We start from the raw sequence: 6,582 nt of genomic DNA, 5'->3' as shown, positions 1-6,582 counted from the left end.
ATCTGGTATGTACAACAAAAGTCTATGTAACCTGCAAATTTTTGAACCCCCTCAACACTGTAGTGCATCTTGATAGTAAATAATTCTGCAGTTGGAACTAACATGAAAATAAAATTGAACTCTATCAATTAAGAAACACTATCAATTCTGTTTTCTAATATCATAAACATGGATTAGAAATATCAAAGAAAAAAACATGTATCATAAAGAACATATAGCTGATGCCATTCAAATATCAATTTTGCATCTTAAAAGAACATATAACATGGATAAAAAAAGCTCTATCAATTCTGCATATTAAGAGAATATATAAGGTTTGATGCCATCTAAATATCATAAACATGGATCGAAATATCAAAGAAAGAAAGAGACACATACAAAAAGTCTGGCTCGGATCATTCTATAACAATCGACGGATATATAAAAATTATAACTATGCTATACAACAACATGTTATCCCAAGTAAATCACTTTGAACCACAGGACAGGGGAGCAAGTTTTACTTAAGTGGATCAAAAATACAAACCTATTAATAGTAACAAAACTAGGAATAAACATTAGGCAAAAAAACCTATCCAGAAAAAACAAAAAAGAAGTGGATGAGAATGAAATATGCTGTTCATTTCTAACAAATTGGGGTGAGAAAACTAAGTGGCTAAAAAATTTTTTTGGGTTGGTTATTGAACTTTGTCCAATTCTCATTTTTGTCATCATACCTCAATTTAAATAAGTACTTAACTTTCTTACAAAAAAAAAACCCAAACATCATTGTGGGGACCCCATATGGACCACTACAATTAGCATCATATCTTGGATCAACATGCCGGACCACATGTACTCCATAAAAATCTAAAAACAACCCAACACTTTGCCATTCCAAAACTTGGAAGCATAAGACAAAGTGGTAAACCAATCTCATATCAAAGGTTTTAACTGTGTTCTGACAGTATATATATATATATATATATATATATATATATATATATCTGCTATATATATATATATATATATATATATATATATATATGATTCAAAGAACTTACTTTACAAAGATGTGGTGTACTGTCTACATCAGTATATATATAAATATATATGATCCCAAATACTTAACAATCATATTTATATATACTAGTGTGGAGGCCCGTGCTTATGCTGAGGGTTTTTTTTTTCCTTTCATTTTGTCTGCATACATTTTGGAAGGATTTATTCATACATGAATAACTTCTATGTTTTTTTTGCTATTAATGGTAGGAAAGTTGAGTTGTGATGGATTCTCTCATTTGATTTATATTGTCAAGTGAGTTTGGAAGAGTAACTCAATTTATCTGACATGTCATTCGCATTTACTCAATTTCATATTTACCTCAAAGATTCTTATCATAATATTACTAAAAACACCACTTGCATTAAACATAGGCAAAAGTTTTTCAATTTTTGATCTTCCACTTCCATAATGGACAAAAACAGAGAGTAAAAGTGAATGAACTCCACTCCATTCATGGTTGTTATTATGGATGTGCATCAGAGATAGTGGAGTGTTCAACATTGTCATCCATGGAAACAGAGAGGTTTAGGTCGATCAGAGTTACTACAGATGGGATTTTAAGAGGTGAACTGGATATGAGAGGTTGCCCGGCATTGTTCTCTGATGAGTTAACTTCATCGATTTGATAATGGTTGGGAGTTGATCCTTTGTTTTCCTTGTTCTGGTTAGCAGTTTTTTTTACCTGCAAAAGAATGATGTCTTAGTGAAATTTATTCTTAGTTGTCGTGTAATAGAATATTGTTTAGTACCTATATATTATTTTTTTTAGCATTTCAACATTACTTCGAGCTTTTCAATTAGCTCTTTTGCATTTGCAATGGAAACAATTATATGGCGGGCACTTGGGTTGATGAAACCTTCTTCTACAGTATGGTCAATGAAAGAAAGCAATGAGTTGGAGTAGCCATCAATATTTAGTAACTTGACCTAAACCAAAGAATACATTAGTGATGATTTGTTTAGCATTTCCATTGTGTATATGTATAGTTGCCATTGAATTACCAACTTCTTATGTATGCCTAGTTGTGCCCAAGTAATTACTTCAAAAAATTTATCAAGAGTGCCATAACCTCCTGCAGAACAATTCCAATTGAGGTTACTTAGTGTTGTTTTATGTCAAGAACATTAATATATAATGACTAGTGAGAGGATTCGTGTGTTTTTTGCATAATGTGTGATAAAGGAATGATAAGAAAATCAAAAATTGTTAGTGGGCATATAATAAATCAAATATGTAGGTTATGTACTAACCAGGCATAGCAATAAAGGCATCATAATTGTGAGCCATCTCTCTTTTTTTGTGCATATCGATCACTGGTTTTACTTCTCCTTTAGTGATGCCAGTTATCTGACAAATTCATAAAACAATTCATTAGTAAATAGGCATTGGTATTTGTATTCTGAGTTTTTGTTTTTCAATAGTTTGTCATTATATTCAATAATTTATTTTCATACCTCTTTCGCCATTAGAGCTTTAGGAATGATCCTGAGTTATTGGGGGAAAAAACTTTTAATATCTTTAGTTTTTTTCAAAAGACTGGGGTTTCAATTTTTTTTTTAAAAAAAACAAACATAAATCAAACCCAAGAACGTGGCTTCCACCATCAAAGACAATTTGCTCTATCAAGCCCATTAATCCTATATTACCTCCTCCATAGACTAAATTAATGTTTTTCATCACCTGTAGGGATTTGTTAGGTTAGTGCACATATTTGTAGCTAAGCATACATAAATGAGTAGGTTATATGATTATAAGAACAATAATAGAGGAAAAACAACGGAAATGAAGAGAGAGAGAGAGAGTGATTAAAAACTACAATTAAAATTTAGTAAAAGGAAGAAGGCAAACCAGTTCTTTGCCAAGATCTATGGCAGCATCTTGGTAACTCTTTTTCTTTCTTAGGTTACAACCGCAAAAAACACAAATTGTCTTGAATTTGGATGCACTCATTCTCTTTATTTTCTTTTGCTTTTGTTAGTGCAACCGCACTATTTAAATTGGCATGATTTGACACCAAGGCAGATGACGTGGCAACCATGGTGAAAAGGCATAATTGATGACGTGGCAAGCATGGTGACATGGCAAGGAGACTTGGAGTGCAAGGCAAATATCTTGAAGATCATGGTGGTGATATTTTTAGTAAGTCTACAACATGTGGCCAAATATCTTGAAGATCATGTGAAGCTATCTTAAAGATCTTGGTAGGGTTATTTTTGGCAATGCATTACATTTTGAAGACAAGATCATATCAAGACCATACTTAGAGAGATATGATTGAAGACCAAATATGGTGGAGCTTAATTAAAGAAAGATCTATTCATGGTGTGAATGAAGATATGATTTGAAGAATTATTGAATTGATTGATTGAAGATCTATTGAAGGCAAGATTTGAGGACCAAACTTGGGTGAATTAAAGATCAAGTTTGGAGAATCTTTGAAGACCAAATTTAGGTGAATTGAAGACTAATTTTGGCAAGTTTCGTGAAGACGCACAAGGACGTGCGCCCCTTGCGAGGGGACTGTGTGATGAGGAGCTGAGGAGGTAGGCTAGTTGCCGGCAGTCAGGATCGGGAGATTTGACTGCATCAACTCGGACTAAGCATGACCGGGAGGTTGATGGGTCTTGAGGTCGTCCGCAACGTAACCAGAACTCAGTCAAGTCAGCAGTCAGAGCCATGTTGCAACTTATGTTACAACAGGAGTTGCAACAGCTAATTTTGACAAGTTTTTTAATTAGTAGCCACGGAGATTCTAAAAGAGGTATGTGCTATATTTGGGATGTTGAGGCGTCTATATAAGCTACCTTGCTCGTAGATTGTAGGTGTGACTCTTGAGTGACTCTTGGAGAAGAGTGTGTGAGTAACAAACAATCTAGAGAGGGTAGTGATCTTCATTGTTGAGTGAGTGAGTGACAAGTGTTTGTACTCATGTATTTTTATCTCTTTTAGTGGATTGTTTATCTCCGAGCTTGGCCCCCCAGACGTAGGTGAGTGGACGCCGAACTGGGTTACCAACGTTGTGTGTCTCCTTGTGTTTGTTTGTGTGCTTTTTCTTTATTGGTTTGTGTGAGACTTCTATGAGTGCTTAAGTGTTACTTAATACCCACAAACCACACCGGAGGAACTAACAACTTTGATAACCTTGAAAATTGTAGCAGATCATTATCAGGATAGATACATTAAAGCTATAAGTATGATATGTTTTTTTATTGCTATCCAAAAAACAAATTGGATGATAATTGAACAATAATAATAAGCAACGATGAGCAAAAGAGGATCTTGAAACCGCAAGGATATGTATTTTTTGTTGGAGTGTTACCACATTTGATCTAGGAGATTGATGATTATGTGGTAGATTAGTCTATTTCTATCAGGTGTTATCTATATATATATATATATATATATATATATATATATATATATATATATATATATATATATATATATATATTTGTTTTGGGATAGACCCAACTACTTTAGAAATGCATATATATATATATATATATAGATGGTCATCTTTGTGTTGTTTTTTCTTTGGTTAATTATTTATCTAAAAATTTTTTGTGTGTTTAGTCAAAGTTTTATCATGTTCTTTGAGATTTCCTTAAAAGAAGAGTCGTTTTGTTTTACATTTGTACAATTTTTTTGAAACATGACATATACAATGTTTATATTACGATAAAATCCAAAAGAAGAGTTGATTTTCTTAAAAGCAGAGTAGTTTAGTAGTTTTTCTATATTATATATATATTTTTTATATTTGTTTTTTATTCGGTAGAAGTATATTTTTTTTTTCCTTGACAAAATTTTATCGATTTGGCCCACAATATAAATTGTTGTGCTTCCTGTTGTATTGATTGCTCTGCAATTGTTTGCTATAGTTAAGGTGCACTAGGTCTTGTCGTCTTGCTGTTCACATAGTTCTATATATATATCACCAATTATAGTTTTTTTTGGCATGATTGTATTATGATGGTGGTTATACAGTTAGTAGTTTGCAAGTTTTTTTTAAATGTGTATTGAGATCAAGTGAAGACTGGGAGTTTTGACAACTATTAGTTTTTTAGATGTATGCAAATTAGTTAGAGGGATATCAGATATGATTTGATGTGCATAGTTTTATGTTAGGAAGGGAAATGTCATAAAATAGTTAATTTTGTAACTTAGTATTGTTAGGTTTGATGAACTCTCTCTCTCTCTCTCTCTCTCTCTCTATATATATATATATATATATATATATATATATATATATATATATATAATTTTGTCAAAATGGGTTGTGAAAATTGTTTGCATATGTATGACCAATAATCAAAATTATTAATACAAAAAGGCAAAAAAGGTAAGTAAAAATGAAATAGAGATGGTTGTCTTGTGTTGTTTTTATTTGGTTATTTTTTAATATTCATTTTTGGTGTCTTTAGTCAAAGATATTCATCATGCTTTGTCAGATTTTCTTAAAAGAAAAGTAGATTTGTTTTAGTTTTAATATTTTTTCCTGAACACGAATGAAATGTACATTGTTTAACTTTTGATAAAATTCAAAAGAACAGTAGATTTTCTTAAAAGAAGAGTATTGTTTTTTATATTATATATGTATTTTATTATATCTACTTTCCTTTTTTCTAGAGTTATATTTTTGTTTTTTTCCCTTTGAAAAGCATTTTATAAAATTGTTACACAATATAAATTCTTTTGTTTCTTATTGTATTGATTGGTTTGTAATTGTTTGCTATAGTTAAGGTGCAAGGGATCTTATCGTCTACTCGTTCAAATAGTTCTATATCTGTATATATCTCTTCAATTTTAGTTTTTTCCATGATTTATTTATGTTGGTAGTTAGCAATTAAGTATTTTTGATAAATGTATATTGAGATCAAGTGAAGACTGGGAGTTGTGACAAATGTTAGCCATGTTTTGGTTTTTTTTGGTATATGTATGGCCAACAATTATTATTTTTATTTTATGTATGACCAACAATAAAAATTATTAAAAACACAGTAAAGGGTAAGTAACAAATAATAAAAAACTTGAATTAAAATACACACAAATGCCAGTCATTATTTGTATAATCTAATACTTGAATTGAGTTAGATATTATTGACATAATTGCATTATTGTTCATATGGGTCTTCTTTAAAAAAAATCTTCCTTTCCTTAGATTTAACAACAGTTTCAAAATTCATTGTTGATTATTAATGGCATACGGCATTTGGTGTTTTTTGGTTTTACGAGATTTTGTCTTCTTATTTTCATTTAATAAATAAAGAATGTAATAAACATAAGTTATATAGTATAATTCCATCTATCACACGTGATCTCTCTCTATGATATATTTGATGTCCTTGTTTAACATATTATACATCCTCTTTTTTGCACATGCTTCATTTTTTTAATCCAACTCATTTGAATCGAGTTAGGCTCACATCACTTTAATCATGATATCATGGATTTTGTTGTTTCTTGTCAAAAAAGATAAGATTTGATTTTGATTTTTGATTCTCTCAATAAATTTATATATATCCACATGTGTATC

General features: G+C 30.8%; 1 pseudogene; it reads right to left on the bottom strand.

Annotated features, from left to right (window-relative positions):
* Positions 1 to 1,508: 1,508 nt before the first annotated feature.
* Positions 1,509 to 3,023, bottom strand: LOC120249437 (annotated as a pseudogene).
* Positions 3,024 to 6,582: the final 3,559 nt, after the last annotated feature.

Source organism: Dioscorea cayenensis, chromosome 3, assembly GCF_009730915.1.
Source record: "Dioscorea cayenensis subsp. rotundata cultivar TDr96_F1 chromosome 3, TDr96_F1_v2_PseudoChromosome.rev07_lg8_w22 25.fasta, whole genome shotgun sequence".
Taxonomy (NCBI): domain Eukaryota; kingdom Viridiplantae; phylum Streptophyta; class Magnoliopsida; order Dioscoreales; family Dioscoreaceae; genus Dioscorea; species Dioscorea cayenensis.
Note: the sequence above shows the minus strand (reverse complement) of the source record. Positions and strands in the feature narration are given on the sequence as shown.